A 16,908-nucleotide genomic window follows, 5' to 3' on the forward strand; every position below is an offset into this window, starting at 1 on the left:
TGAGCCAGAGTGGACTCTTCAGAATACAAACCTGGCCACCCCACTCCTCACCACAAGAACATGCAATGGCTTCCGGTTCCCATCCGGGCAAAGACACTTCGCCATCCTGCTCACTGCTCTCGAGCTAGGCTGCCTGAAGATTCAAACTGCTTAGTAGCCATATGACCTTGGGTACATAACTTAATCTCTCTGTGGCTCAGCTTCCTCATATGTGAAATGTGGGTCATAATGTCAACTACCTCTTCAAGTTGTTTCAAAGATTAAAGAAGTTCATATATGTAAAGCCCTTAAAAAAGCACCTGGTGCAGAGTAAGCACCCAATGGTATCAGCTGTTATCATTATCTCCCACCATTCTCCCTCTCGGTCCCTGTGCTCCAGTACCTTGAACGTACCCGTCTCTCTCCTGCCATAGACCTTTGAACACGCTGTTCCCTCTCCCTGTTTGGAATTACTCCACCCGCGTGTCACTCTTCACCTACCAGATCTAACTCTCCTTGTAGGTCTCAGCTCACATGTCACTTCCTCAGAGACTCTTTCCCTGACCCCAAAGCTGTCCAGATCCCCTTGTTACATGATCTTATGGCCCCTCTACTTCAAAGCACTCGCCACAGCAGTAATTGGATGTTTATTTGTAAGTTTAGTTGATTACCATTCTTCACCCTCATAAGACTAGAGCTCCCTGAGATCAGGGGTGATATTATGATCTCTGCCTCTGCAGCCCCAGCCCCTACCACTGTGCCTGGCTCTGTTAGGAACTCAGTAAGTATTTAAATAAAGAATGAATGGGTGAGTCTCCAGGCTGCCATCCAGCTGATGGATCAGGACCACAAAAATGGCCAATGGGGACGAAGTTCAGGAGAGGCAGATTCCCCACCCTTTGACATGACTACGGCCCAGCAGAAGTTTGTTTGCCATGGTATGTAGTCATGTAATACAGTCCAAGCTTCCACCGGAGCACAACCGCATCAACTAGGCGACACTCCCACATGCCTGGGATGGACCTGTTCAAACACCCTCTCAATCTGAGTCAACAAAATCGAGTACCCTCCATGGGCAAGGGACCATTCCAGTCTCATTGTCTATTTCTGTATGAGTAGCAACCACCCTCCTTGGGAAGAAGGCAAGAGTTTGGGCTAAGTAGCTTCAGCCGTGGGTAGAAAGCAAAGATTTCAAAGAGCTTGTTCACTCATTGCTCTGACCAAATTGGAAGTGTCTCATGGCACACAGCACCTGACACATAAGAGAGAGTTCAAATAACTGACTGCTGATGAAACAATCTATGACTGGGTCGTTTCCAGTCCTCTATCTTTCCACAGGACCTCTGAACTGGGGAGGATGCTGCGTACCCTTTCCAAAGCATGGGTTTTGGAATCAGACAGAAGTGATGGGCAGGGGTCCCATCTTTACTATTTAGCTTTGACATGTGTGTGAGCCACAGTTTCCTCACATATTGTCAAAGGATAACATGATGGTAAATATGTTCATCTTTCCCAACATACCTCTCTGCTGGTGTTCAGAATCAGTGCCATTTTATTCAAAGCTATCACCTTGTCTTAGCCGGCCCCAGGGATCTAGTGGTTAAGATTTGGTGTTCTCACTGCCATGGCCCAGGCTCATTTCTTTGTCAGAGAACCACACCACCTGTCTGTCCATTGTCATACTGTGGTGGCTGCATGTTGCCATGATTCTGAAAGCTATGCCACTGGTATTTCAAACACCAGCAGGGTCACCTATGGTGGTCAAGTTTCAGCAGAGCTTCCAGACAAAGACAGACTAGGAAGAAGGACCTGGCCACCAACTCCTGAAAAAACTGGCCATGAAAACTCTACAAATAGCAGTGGAGCATTGTCTGATATAGGGCCGGAAGGTGAAAGGATGGCACAAAAAGATTGGCCAGGTTCTGCTCTGCTGTTCAGAGAGTCGCTAGGGTCAGAATCGACTTGATGGCACTAACAATGAAGTTGTCTTAGATGTACATATGTCCTGAGCAGCACTGGTGAAATGCCACATTCTATGCTCAATACTCTGCAATATTTTATATCAAAGATCCCATCATGAACAAATACATTAAAGATCTAGGGTGTGGGACAAGTAGATGCATATAGGAAGGACAAAGATACTCTATCATCTCAAGCACTGGAAGATCCTGTGGGCCAAAGTTTCTCTATAAGCAGCTAGATGTCTAAGGAATATTTTTCTCTTGGACCTAGAAGAGGAAAGGAATTGGAGGTGTGACCACTCCACCTAAATAGCTAGGATTCTGTTTATGGAAATTCTATTTTATAATACTAACTTTAAACAACTTGTAGGAGTAAACTAAAACAGGCTGTTCTTTCTACTGGAAAATTTGACCTTTCTATTAAGCTCTGTAAAGACATGGGACATGTTGTTTGACATCCTAAGGATATCAGAAACATGCAAATGCTGAGAAATCCAGTGGCCACAGGGGGACCCAGCATCCCCCAAAACACCAAGGTGGTGTCCAGGCTAAGACTTGAGCTCACCATCCTAGTGGGACTGGATGGCAGTCTTACCCTCTTCTACAGGTGCAGGTGTATAGCCACCACTTACAATTACTTCACGTGGGTACAAGAGCAAATGGTTCTTTCAACCCAGCAATGCTCCAAATTACAAGCCTCTCACAGCAAAGCTGTTTTCCCTCACATTTGTGTGTGCAGCCTCTCTGTCTCTAGACTGAGTTCATTGTTCTTACAGGACGTTATAAAAACAGCAAGAAAGGAGCCCATGAATACCATTGGCCCTAATGCTTCAGGCTCCATCAGCTTGAGATCTGGCTTCCAAGATAGAATGGGCCATGTATTGACCACTGCATCATGAGGGTCACCAAGTTTCCAACCTGCAATAGCTGAGTCCCTAATATCTGCCTTGTCTTTCTCCAATAAGCTAATGCTGTATTTTAGGTTCTGTTACTTACAGTATCCACTTACAAGTGCTAAATTCTCTTAGCAGTTAGAATTCAGATCAGCTAAGAGTAACTGAGACCTGACTGCTATTCTTAAACACACAAGGATTTATTCTATTACATAAAATAATCCCAGAGGGAGGCAGGTTGACATTCTAAGGATGCCAGAGACATGAAAATACTAGACTTACCTGAAAGCTAGTGGATGCAGAAGGACAGGAATGGTGGCTCTGTGAAGCCATCAGACACCTGGCTTCCATCTGTCTTTCTGCTCCCCTACATGTGGCTTCCATTCTCAGGTCACCTTGTGGCCCAAAGAGACTGCTGATGTTCCAGTCATTGCATGCACATTCTAGGCAGCAAAAAGGATGAAGGGAGAAAGGAGAAGGGTTCTCCCTCCTGGAACTCTTACACACCTTCCACTTACATCTCTTTGGCTAGAACTTGCTAGACTCAAATTAGAGTTTTGTTACTTAGGAAGAGGGGGAGAACAGAGGCTGGGTGGGCCACCAGCTGGCTGTGTTCTAGACAGTGATTAGATGTCATATCCCAGACAATGAGGAATTGGATATCTGATATAAAAGGGACCATGCTCAGAGAATCTCAGGGAGGCACTACTTTTCCAAAGGAGGAGTGGATGGTCACTGACCCATTCGGTACTCAGGAGTAAACAACTGTAAATGGATGAGACTTGACAGCAAAGACATGTTGATACTGCTAGAAATTGAACCATTTCTATTCCAGGTGTTTTAATAGGCTCCTCCATCTTCTTCCTGGGGCCTTCCCATCTCTCATTCCCACATCATCTCCAACCTTCTCTTAAAGATGGAGCCTGAGTGAGGTAGGGGTAATGAAGGGGGAAAGTCTTGGGGATGGAGAAGTAATTTTCTACACATCACTTAATATCAGAAAAACATTTCTACATTTTGACCCCACCATGTTAAAAAAGCCATATCAAATCTATTGAATCAAACTGTCCTGCATCATTTCAAGTGGTGTACCCAGCTCTGTGACAGGGCTGTAGTGAGATTCCAGAGCCACTTGGAATGTGAACCATCCAGCTCCATTTAAGGACAATAGCTCTGGAAGTGACCCACGGCCATCTATGTCAGTTCACCAGTCACTCGGGGGACTTAGAACAACTCAGAGTAAATAGTCCAAAAAAAGAAAAAGGAAGAAAGAAAGAGAACATTGGGAAGAGAGGCCTCAAAGCGGCTGAGTAGCCATGATACAGGAAAAAAGCCATTGAAGCTGTTCAAACAAATGTCTCTGATCTGTTTGTGATACCTGCTGCCTAGGCACAGAAAAGGTCCTTGAAGGTCAGAGCCCTTCAAGACACAGTAGGAGAGAGAGTCTTTCCACCATCCCCCCCACTCCAGGGCATTGTAAAGCTGGGCATAAATCATTATCTTTTCAGTTTGCAGTTATTATTACCAGTAAAATCACATTTTAGTGAATTCTGTTGGCCTTCCAAATTGCTTTATGGTAACAGAGATTGGTACTAATGAGTTTGTTGCTAGAAATCACTTCCTGATCTTCTATCTAGGCATGAGATGGAGGCACAGGTATCTCTCTGTAGTGGCCATCCATTGCCCAAGGCTGTACCCAACTCTGCTTCTCACCATTGCTTCCCATCACCCTGCCAGGGGTGAGGGCTGCCTAGTCCAGAGGGTGGGCTTATTGCTGTGTGGATACAGAAGGACCTGCCCTCTTTTCTTTTACTCAAAAATGCTCAGATGGCTACATCTAGAGGAGAAAAGCAAGAGTCTCAGAGTCCTTGGGCATCAAGTCATGTTAGGACCAAAGGGCAGCTTAAGTTCTCTCCCATCTGCATCAACTCTTCTCTCCTATTTTCTGATATAGACAGTTGACACTTTGTCAATCTTACGTAAAGTTTTACACAAAAGCATCCAAGATAGCCCTCCCTTTTCCCTTCATCCTGATTTATTCCCATCATCCTTCCAATATAGAAATTCCGAGGCTACCACTGGCTTCAAGCACAGCTTCGTCTTAAACTTGACGTTGGTTGTTCACGCCACCTCTCTGGGCCATGGTGTTCTCATGTGTCTAGTGAAGGGACTAGACAACCTCTAAACCCCCTCCCATCCTAGCAGCCTGTGTGGTCACTGAGGTCCTGTGTGCCATCAGCATGCAAGGAACATGGGCACACTCACCCTGATTCTTGGTTCAAATTCTTTCTAGGACAGTGAGTTACCATTAACCTAACAATTTCTTCTAAGGGACCATATAGATTGATAGTTAGGACATCTTTATCTGTTGAGCTCCTTGCCTAAGCCAGGTGTCAGCACCACAGATTCCTAGACAGTTGACCAGGCATTCTTCTTTGCCATCATCCACCCCCACACAGGTGCCCATGATCTTTCTAAAGCTTGGAATGTGGCATGATGTCCTTTGATGAGTTGCCATCCTTCCCATCTTTCCTGGGTCTGAATGTCTGTTTAGTGAGTCGCCCTAACAGAGCCTCATACAACAATTACAAGTCCCTAATTTTTGTCTTATTTGATCCTCACAATAATCATGTGAAATGGAAAAGTTAAAGTGCCGGTTATGAATTTGACCATTTCTAATGAGAGTGAGGGAATTTTGACAGGTGCTGGCTGAGAGGTCCTGTGAGATGGGATGGGGTGAGGGAAGGGACAGGCTTCACTTTTGCTGGGAGATGCCACCCAGCGCCACCTTCAGGGCTGAGACTCACAGCAAAACTCATACTCAGATGTTAGAGAACATCTACGGAAATGATTCCCGATAAGGAAACCAAGACTGGAGAGGAGATGATTTGCCAAAAGCTCTCACCAGTCAGTGGCAGAAAAATAAAGGACGAGAACATAGTTCTTTCTGCCTCCTTGTCAGAGGAGATAGTGTTTTTGTTGCTTGGCTATACCAGGAAGCACAAATTCTGCATGTCTTCTGCTGTGGGCTGTATGAGAATGAAGATGTGAGGGCCAAGCCCCTTGGAGCTCAGCTCTGCATCTCCTGAGGGAGCAACCACCACACAGGACAGGAAGGAAGGCCAGAGAGAGGGCTGCTCTGAGATCTCTGGTAGCTCAAGGAGGTGGGCCGTGCCCTGTCAGAGGTCGTGGCTGGGCCCCCTTCACAAGGCCCATAGCCCGCCAACCTCTATTCTCCTCATGCACTTCCTTCCTGCTTGGGGAGGTGCTTTTCTCCTCCTGTGCAGTCCCCACATTTGCAATCTGTGTGCTTCCTCCTCTGACAATGCCACACTAGTTCCTGGTATCTCAGCAGCTCTCTGGTGAGCCTCTAACAACTATTCTCAGAATTTGCAAAAGAAATTCTCAGAAATTTACAAAAAAGGCCATGAAATGGGATGCTGAATGGAGAGGGAGGATTGGATACCCAGAGGAGAGATTGGGGAGACAAGAGAGGTCAAATCAGGCTCCTCCTTCCACAGATAACCAGGGTCTTGGAGGTCCCCCTGCAGGGGGGCAATTCATGGAGGTCCAATGTGTAACTGGCCAAATTTCAGTGTCCCTTTACTGCCTGTGACACCATAATTCAGCAATTGTCAGTGGAATTCGCACATAGGGACTACAGGGATAAACAATACTCCTTGAATTTATTTTTTTCCATGAAATACTATTTAACTTGTAAATTGAGTAATTCCACCCTCGACAACAGCTATTAAGTTGACGCCACTACCTCATCGGGCTTTTGGTGTTTGAGTATCTTTGGGCGCCTGGCCCTGGATCCAGCCAGTTGTGCTGATGTTTTAAGCAGTTTAAGCATCTGGTGCCCTGGGTACTCAGGTTTATGCTAGGCACTGAGCCTCTGAGAAGACACCACGTTGCCTCTGGGGATGTGCGTTACAAAGACGTGAAGGGAGAGTGTGTCGTGTGCCCGCTGTGCACTGGGCACTGTCTGTTCCCGTCTCACGTGTTATGTTGGTTAGCCATCACTGCCCAGTAAATGGTGTCTGGCCTTCTTCACAAGGAGCAAACTGAGACTCTGAGAAATCACTTGAAGAGAGATTAAGTAGCAGAAAAAGCAATCAGTAAGAGCAAGGGGGAGAGGAAAGAGGTATCTTCTGTGCTGGGAGCCCCGTGGGAGAAGGAAAGTCATAACTCAGGCAGCAGGGGCTACAGTGCCCAGGAACGCAGGCTGAGCAAGCCCTACATACCCAGCAGGATTGTCTGTAAACGCAAGCCTGGGAACTGTTTACTTTCTGGAAAGTGTGTTTCCCTCTCCCGGGCTCTTGCTCTGTGTTTGGCAGCCCTGGACCCAGTATCCTTCATATGTTCCCTCTAGGCACTTCTCTCTAGGCATTTTCATCAGCAACAGTCCACAAGACCATGTCCTTCCTCACTCGACCCTCTATCCTTGTATTCCCATCAACATCTGGAGGGAGCAAACTCAGAGGTCAACGTCTGCATGCTTCATAGAGGAAACTGTTAAATCAATTAGCTGGTAGTCTCTAAGGGGCTATGTTGTACCTGGTCAGGTGCCATGGGGATTCAAGAGAATAGAGGATGAAATGCTTGCTTCTTCCTGAGAAGTATCTAATAAAATGTTAGAAGTGAATAGAAACAAGCCAGTTCTTTTCAGGTCTCCAGACCCTTGTATATGTTATTGCCTCCTCCTAGAAAGTATGGCTCTCCATACTGTGGAGACAGTATGTGGTACACAGCTCTCCAAAGGTGTACACACCAACTCATCCTGCAAGGTCAAATTCAAATATCACCTTCACTGAGAAATTTACCGACCTCCATGGCCAGGCCGAAATGCCCTCCTGTCTGCTCCATGCTTCCTACACATTCTAACTCTCCTGCAGCACCCAGCACATGGCCTCTTCATTATCCTGTAAGTGTGTGCCTCTCCCACAAGACACACTACTCCTTCAAAACATGAATGTACTGAGCTCTGACCTGACACATAGAAGAGGATCAAATAATGCTTATTGAATGAATGAACAGAACAGCACTCAGGAAAAAGCATGAATATACAGATTTGTATGTGCCGAGAAAGGAAGGTTGCACCCATTATTGAAAGTGGGTGTGAGAGTCCTAGATAGTGCTATGATTAAAAGCAAAGTAAAAAGGGGAAAAAACAAAAAAGCAATGCAAATTCTCCAAAGACAGACTGCCAAGATCAAATTTAGCCCTATAGTTGGCAGATGAGTTACTTAACTTCTCTGAGCCTCAATTTCCTTATCCGGAAAATAGGGATCATAACAGTAGCCTGCTTCAGAGAGTCGGTGAAAGATAAAATGAGTTAATATACAGAAAGCACGTAGGATGGAACTTGGCATTTCCCAAGCTCAGGGTGTCAGCTGATGTTTCTCTTAAGCAAGAGAGATGGGAGAGACTTTCCCTTACTGCCGCCTGTATTGTTTGAATTTTTACTCCAAATAATTACATAACAAAAAGAAAAAAGAAAAATAAGATAGCAGAACTTCTGCTTCCAGCAAAATGGCAGACTAGATACCCTAATTGATGCTCTTGAAATTAACTAAAAAATTCTGGAGAAGATACCACAAAAAAAAAGACTTTGTAAATGCATTAATTATGTGGCAAGAAAGTGAGGAATCTTCAGCTCAAAATTTAAACGAAGGTAGGATTTTTAAATTTTGGACAGAACGACAAAGTTAACTTTTGTCTTAAGAGCATTTGACCTTGGCTTTGACTCACAGGGTGTGGGGACAAGACACAAAGCCTAGGATCTGCTCAAGGTGGGTTGTCTAATAGGGTGCCTTCTCCTAAAGTTGAGAAGCGAAGGGCTTCACCCTCGGTGTAAAAAAGAGAGCTAGAAATAAATGCCCACCCCACCAGGGACTGCAAGGAAAATTGCCCATCTCCAACCTTGGTGCTGAGTCAACAGAAAAAAAATTCTCTCCTGAAAGTTTGCAGCAAAAAAAGGAGTCTTCACGTGAGTGTGAAGGCCAAATTCACGTCAAGTGGTTGGTCTAAAAAACCTTACACTAAAATCTAGTTCACAGTGGTCCCAGCCTGGAAGTGCTCCCAGATTCTTGGCAGAAACTATTGCAAATCTTCTCTGAAGGAACCGACCTTCAACCCAGGCATCAGTGAATTCTCTCAGGTAAAGTTCCAAGGACTATAAGCAGGATGCAGTCAAGATGAAACAGGGAGTGAGACAGATCATTGTGAATGAGAACTTAGAGAAGCAGACCCCCAAAGACTTCAGCTATTGGAGTTAATAGAGACAAAGAATACTAACTATGTTTATTATGTATAAAGTAATGAAAAAGAAGGTTAAAAATATGAAGAGAAAGTGAAAAATATAAAGAATGACCAAGCATGCTGAAAAATAAGCAAATCAAAATTATAAAAATGAAAAATAATGAGTTAAAATGTAAATCAGAGGACAAATCTAGTAACAGGTTAGAAATGCTGAATAGAGGATTGATGAACTGGAAGATTGATCCAAAAAGATTATCCAGAATGAGACAGAAAAATGTAGATTTAAGAAAAAAAACTAAGTTGATAAGTTGTCTCCATGTTTCCTTTTAATGTTTTACCAGATTTAGAAACTGCATAATTGTAGTCCTTCCCAATTTCATACCAGTCCATCCTGATACAGAATATAAATTGTTTGCTAAAGATTAGATCTATCAAAAGATTCTTCCCAGAAGTCAAAATATTCCTAAGAGTAATTCAAGAATTTCAAAATTAAATTGTGCACCATAGAGCTTTCATTGTTTTTCCTCCCTTGTTTTATAGGGATTAAGTTCAATGTCTTTTGGTTTGCCAGATTTGTATTCAAAACTTGCAATTTTCTAAAAGCTTCAGAAGCGAAACTTTTGGGATACTCCATTGAAAACATTTTCATGATGATTTTCAATTAATTTTAAACAAAATGCAACCAAAACTTAAGAGGATTCAATTCCAAAAACTTCAGTGCTATTAGTTAGGTTAACTCACAAAGCAATTTGCAAATACTCAAATACTTCTAAAATCTACTGAAGTATACTTTCATATCCATCATTAACTTTATCACCAAAAAAGAAAAAAATAGTTCAGTTACTCTGTACCTACAAAAATTTTTCAACAACATCAGCTTCTGTTTCAATTGGTAAAATATCACAACTTGTTTGGACACAGTGGCAAATTATGTGTGTCACAATCTATTCCAAGTACATTTTTATTCCATAGGTTTCTTAATTTAGTAAGAACATTATTTTTAGCATATTGTATGCATATTAGAACCCAAACAAAGCAAAACAATTTATCTTCACTGTTGCAGTTTGAAATGAGTTTATGATAACAATGTCAGTTATTTCACCTTCCAAAAACTTTGAATCCACGAATTGGATTAAAAAAGAGTTGAACCATTATTGGAATTAACTAATTTCCTATTTGAGAAATCTGCTGACACTCACATAAAATTATAATCATTTAGCTATTTGCCAAATTCTGCTAACTGAGCCAACATCTTAATAGCTATCACTTGAACTTTTGTACACGCACAAGAAAAATTGGAACTGAAAGTGAGTGAAATTAATTTAGAACAGTCATTTAATCTAAATGAAAAGTCATTCTTCACAGAATGATGGGCAAATGCGCCATTTTCACTGCATATGTTATATGAACATCTTTGGGCACAGTAGTCTTAAAATTACTAATTACCAGCTTTTTGGTGTAGATGCTACTGCTTCTTCAGCAGATTTGTGCCTTCTGGTTTTCATGTGTTCAGTGATAACACTTTGGCCCCTAGAAGGTAAATGTCTAAAATCCCTTTGTGCAGATTACACGTTCCTCGTCAACTTTCATGAAAAACAGAAATCTAGTCCTTAATTTTTCATTGAACACACGCTTTTGTTTATTTATAACATTGCTGACAAAAGATTTTTTTAAAAAGAAAGCACTATCAATCAATTAATCAGTTAGTTATGGATCTGCACTACACGATAAAAGCAAAGTCATTGTGGAAAGGGTACGCAAATTACTCTCTACACTCTCTCCAGCAGAATTGCTCAGCCTCTATCCTGCTCACGTTAGGGGTAATTTTTCAGGTTTCCCACCAACCCTGCCACCTATGATCTGGTGACCTAGGGCCTTACAAGGCTGCAGGCAGAGGACACAGCATGACTGACTGGTAATGAGGCATTTGGCAGGGCCTGCAGCATCAAACAATTGTCCCACCACTACCTGGGTCCGAGGACACTTCATTTTATCAGTGATGGTCCTGCCTGATGTACTTGAGTGGGAGATATTATCAGGGCTGGGGTTTTGCCAGGGGTGCTAAATTTAAGGGGGCATAAAAAATTCAGCAATCAAGACAAATAATATCTTAATGCAATATATTAAAATATCAAAATTAATGCCAAAACTCTATGCTGAGTAAACTGTCAAAATTTTCAATACAGACAGGATCTAGCACTGCTTGTACAACCCTCACAGTGAGCACCTCACTCACCTCACCCTAATCCCAGCTCATGGATCCTGCGTCTGTGGGGCGAATAAAGGCGATGTGTAGGAGAAGAGAGGCTGCCCTGCATGAAGAGGGGGTGAAAACATGCCGTGATCCGAAACCCCCTCCCACCCCACCCTTCTGTCTCAAGTGCCCCTGATTTAAATTTTCTGCTATCAAGATTAAAAGTCAAGCCAAAAACATACCAATCATGCTGGGGAAGAGGATGGCAGAGAATCATGGAAACCCTCAATCCACCTTTGTGTGACTGTGGCAATCTCTATATAGTCTACTAGGCCTTGTGAAATGGATGTTTCAGCCCCACAAGAAACACGTCTTTGATGTTGCTCACACAAATTTCAAAATCAGTCAGAAGAAAACATTAACTAACTTACTATCAAGGCCACACTGCACGATAGGCTGAAAATTCAACCCCACCTCAAATTATGGCCAGCTAGATTTTCCTATGTAGTTGACCAGAGAGGCTTATTCAATACTCCAGTGACACCAAAGACCAAAACGCACAGTGCTGACAATGCCCTAAACTGTGAACTTCTTCCCTTTATTGTTTCCACTAAAATCATAAAGTTCAATCAATACAATTCCTTTTTCCCTTGTAGTAATTAAAATCTCAAAGAAAGTACATCTCAAACTTCTGTCCTCTCTTTGCTTCTTACTCTGCCACTGGAGCTCATGTGGCCTCATCAACACTTCCCAAATCAAATTTCTATAAATCTGAGTCTCTTATGTGTCGCTATGCTCCTCCTTTCCAGGTGTTAGTTCCAAATCCCAAAAGTGGGAATGTCACCAAGGACTAGAATTTGACAGTGGCATCATCCTGTGGACCAGGGGATGGTTATCATTGTGTGTGTCTGTCCCATGCATACCAGCACAGGCTCAGGACTGGTGTCCCAAATGCAAGCATGAAGATCCTTTACAGGAAGAAAGCAGTGGTTAGAGGTGTGCCAAACTAGTAAGTGGCTTCTGTTAATCCTTGGCCAGAGCTTGCAGCTGAGGATGAAACGGTGTATTACTTCACTCACCTTCCATCACTCTGTGGACTTGCTGTCATTTCTTCTCTCAGTTAGAAAATAGGCACACTCTATCTTCCTGCTCTACACCAGCTACCTCCATCCCTAGTCCAACCACTGAGGGGTAGGATTTCTATTGTGAATAGTGGACTCCCTGTAATTAGTTGACTAATACTCCTACTGTTGCTCATTCTCAATGGTAACTGTCTGCTCACCCAAATCTGGCCCACCTCTGCTGGAAGAACACTGAGGTTATTATACTTGTTTTGGACCTTCACTGCCTTTTCCCCTTAGTTCATTTCAAGCCTTATGCATGTGTACTTTCTTTTTTTTTTATATGCACCTGTGCTAACATCTGTTGCCAATCTTTCTTCTTCTTCTTCTCCCCAAAGCCCCCCAGTACATAGTTGTATATTCTAGTCGTAGTTCCTTCTGGTTCTATTATTTGGGTTGCCACCTCTGCATGGCTTGATGAGTGGTGCTAGGTCCACGCCCAGAATCTGAACTGGTGAAACCATGGGCCACTGAAGCAGAGTGCGTGAACTTAACCACTCAGCCATGGGACCAGCCCCTAGTCATGTGTATTTTTATGGTAGCCCTGGCTGGAGACTCTCTATCTAAATCATCTTTGAACCACATGGGTCCTTCTTTGATCACAGATGGACAGGACAGCTCAGACAACAGTCAGCTACATCCCCTCCTTCAATTCACCCTAAATTGTCATAGGCTCTTGGTTCTATCTGTCTTTGCATCTATCTCTTATGGTCGTGTTGACTGTGCTCTTGCTGTCAGCTGGCACTTTTTGAAATGAATCCACTGACAGTACTATGAATCTATATTGGTCTTGGAGGCCAAAAACTTGTGCTTTTTAGAATTGTGTATAACATAGCAATGAGGAACGAGGGGTTTTGCTATTGCCAAAATGTTTTAGTAGTATGTGAACTTTGGACCATCTCTGTTGGCTGCTCAAAGGCCTCCTTGGTTATAGTTTGTGAGCTTGAGCTTAGTTGAATAGGCAAAGTTGCTGGTCAAGTGATCTGGCTAAGTGAGGTCCCTGGATTTTGGTGATTTAAGAAGTGTCCTAGAAGAAAACCCTAAATGATGAAATGTTAGTGACCTCAGGTAGACAGACTGTGTCCTCCTTGAGATGGAAGAGAGTAGAGAGCGGAAAGGGAGAGGGTGAAGCAAACTCTTGTTCAGAGGAAGAGCTGGAGATGTAGAAACACTGAATTCTGTACAGTTCTCAACATACTGGTCAATGCAGAAGTTAGCTGACAAATACTTACTGAGAATTTATTTAAGGGTTTAATGTCAAGAGACAGGAAATTCTGAAGCCCCAGGTCCAGTGAGGTCACTCCTACAGGATGATCTTGGATGTCTGCATAACAGAAAATGCTGAGGGGTAATTAATCTCACTTGATGGTCTCACATATGTTAAGACTGGGAGGAACAAAGGTGTAATACATATGTATGTCTCCTGCCACATTTATTTTCATTCAACAACCATTTATGAAGCCCCTGCTATGTGCCAAGAAATTTGCATATTTGTTTATTCAATTAAGCTTTCATCGACTATTTACTACATCCTAGGCACTGAAGGAGGCCAAGGATGCCAACGTGAATAAGTCACAGCAACTGCCATCTTCAAAGAATCTGTGGAGGATGAAGAGAGAAGAGATAGTTATGCAAATAGATAAATAAAGTGAAGTGTGTTCTGCACAAAGTTAGAGATCTTCACAGCAGTAAAAGCGGGGCACCTAACCCAACCACAAAGACATGATGACTGGGTCAAACCATGAAAATAAATAGCTGTCAGCCAGAAAGAGACAGAAGAGGAAAAACATCTCAGGCTGAATGACCACTGTACTCACACAAGAGGCAGGATTCAGCGTCATGACTGGCAGCTAACCACCTTACTGACGGCTTGTGGGCTGTAAGATTTATCCACCTTATGAGCTCAGTCTGTCAAAGATAAAGAATGTTTCTGAAGAGTGCACACTGTTCTATGGTTCGAATTCCTCCTGCTCTTCACTTCCCATAAACTAGACCAAAGGTCAGCAAACGGTGACCCAGGGGCCAAGTCTAGCCCCCACCAGTTTAGTAAACAAAATTTTATAGGCACAAAGTCATGCCCAATAGTTGCCTTGTCTGTGGCTGCTTTCACACTATAAGGACAGAGTTGAGTAGTTACAACAGAAGCTGTACGGGGCACCAAAAATTAAAATATTTACTATCTGGCCCTTTACAGAAAAAATTTGCTGACTCTTGAACTGGGCTATTGAAGCCCTGCTCTCAGCTGTCATCCCTCCTGGTCGTTTGAACCCAGGAAGACGTGGTCCCTTAAAGGAAACTTGTACCATCCCAGGAGGAAGTGAGTGGGGATAAGGGAGGGCAGAGACTGGACATGGAGGGGAAAGACTGCAAAGAAGGGCCCGATAGATCAGATCTCCTGGCAGAGGAAAGACATCCTCTCTGCCAGATGATTTAGGGCTGGTATGGGAGGAGGTTATGAGGACACTGCAGCTTGTCCCAAGATTGGAATTTTTTTTCACAATAGGATTGTTTCACTCTACCTTTTTTAAAAAAATGTGCAGCCTTATTTTTTGACAGATTTAAGGGACTATATGAAGAGTTCTTTTTATAAAGCATAAACATGCAAGAGGAAGATGGCCCCTCAGGTTTTGCAGCTGGGAGGCCACATACAATTAAAATCAGAACTAATGGCTCTCTGTGGAACTGGAACAACCTCAAATGGAGAACATAATCCACAATCCCACACAGTCTCCAGACCCCTGACTCTGGCAGCCTGTTGATTAATGCGTGAACTAGAAAGATGTTTCATTGACTGCCTTCTCATCCCGTGAGCACAATGCAGTCAATAAATATTTATTGAATATATTTTCCTAAGGCTTGCAGCACTGGCTCAATGATAACATAGCCAAATAAGCAAGAATTGTTCAGGTTGGCTACAAATAAATATATAAATGTATGTTAATGGAATCCAAGCTACAAATAGATAGTAGGAAAGAAAAGATGCATCCGTCTGTGGACAAGTCATCAGAGAGGTACTAGATTTGGGGTGAATAAGAAAGAAGCATGTCACACAAGCCACAGAAGTGAGGACTGCAGGAGAGAGAAAGAAGAAAGAAAGGGAGAGAGATTTATAAGTGGCTCTATTTTGGACAAATGAAAATATATACATTTTTTAAGCAAATCTCTTTTATTCTCTCTGGCTTTGTGTGCGTAATACTTTCATCTGTCACTGAAATGGCTCCTACACTCATAAAACGGCAGAGAGTTAACTGAAATGGGCTTCCAAATTGCAATTTTTGCAATAAAGATAAAATATGGCTTTCTGCCACCCATTTGGAGTTACAGCACCAATATGTTGATGCCCCAGTTACATTAGATTTGGAATGGTGTATCACCAATTTGGGCACGGAGATGGGTGTTAGGGTACATTTATTTAAGATTGAGCGTTTAGCCTAAGTTAAAAGTAAATTAAAATCTTTTGTCTGAGATATTAAAGGGGCAAGGTAATTACCAGCTTCTTCCTCATGCAGCCTCTTCAAGCTCCTGCGAAGTCTGAGAATGCACAGCCACAGAGAAAACAGGAGGCTGAGTGGTACTGGAAAGGAAAGCCATCTTCATGGCTATGTAGCCAGCCTTGTAGTGGAAAGCTCTTGCCTCTGGGAAATGATCCAATAAGCAATCCTACAATTTTAATGCAAACACTCAAATGGATTCTGACCATGACCATCCAGGCCCAGCCCTTCACCAAACTGGAAAGAAGACAACAATAGTGGTTACATCCACCACCATTGGCTCTGATTCTGGGTTCCCCATCCAGCACCAACCCATAACTAAAGAGGAAACCAGCACTTCATCACTTTCAGGCAGCAAGAAAGAGGCAGATCCAGGAGAGAAATCAAGACTTCTCAGGGTTCTTTTTAGGAGACCGCCCCAGGAATGGAAGGTCATCAGCTCTATGGTGTACTGGGCCTCCCTTGGAAGTAGCTGTGGCCCCTTGGGGTAACCTAAAGAGGACAGGCTACGCTTGATTCACTGAATCTTGAGAGTTGTCTTTGCCCTTTTGGTTCTCTGCAAACCACAATTGAATGATAGGCTTTATAGCCACCAACTCAGCCAGGGAAACTCGCCCAAAGATTTATAGATTACTACGCACCCCTACCATGCATCTCTTCCAAGTCTCTTCCTAATTCCACTTTCTCCTGACTTCAAGACCACTTACCCACTTTCTCAAAGAAGTGGAAGGAAAAGATTCTGGGGCTTTTCTGCCTGGGGATTATCATCTCCTCTGATCATATATGTAAATGTTGATCTGAGGCATCTTAATATCCAGCCTCCATGGAACACCTGCAGTGGCAGCACTCTTAGAGACCAGATAAGAAAGCCTATGTCCCTAGCAAGAAACTGTGAAGAAAGATATTCTAAAGTTTAGGATAATAAAAGGATACTAAAGAAGCCTTCAGGAAAACGGAGCCATCAAGTTTCCAGGACAGAGTCAAATCTAATCATATCTTGGAGAA

General features: G+C 43.1%; 1 protein-coding gene across 1 annotated transcript in view; it reads left to right on the plus strand.

Annotated features, from left to right (window-relative positions):
* TACR1 (tachykinin receptor 1) overlaps positions 1 to 16,908 on the plus strand; it is a 155,649-nt gene that overhangs the window by 57,045 nt on the left and 81,696 nt on the right. The window lies entirely within an intron of this gene.

The sequence above is a fragment of the Equus caballus genome, chromosome 15, assembly GCF_041296265.1.
Source record: "Equus caballus isolate H_3958 breed thoroughbred chromosome 15, TB-T2T, whole genome shotgun sequence".
NCBI lineage: Eukaryota > Metazoa > Chordata > Mammalia > Perissodactyla > Equidae > Equus > Equus caballus.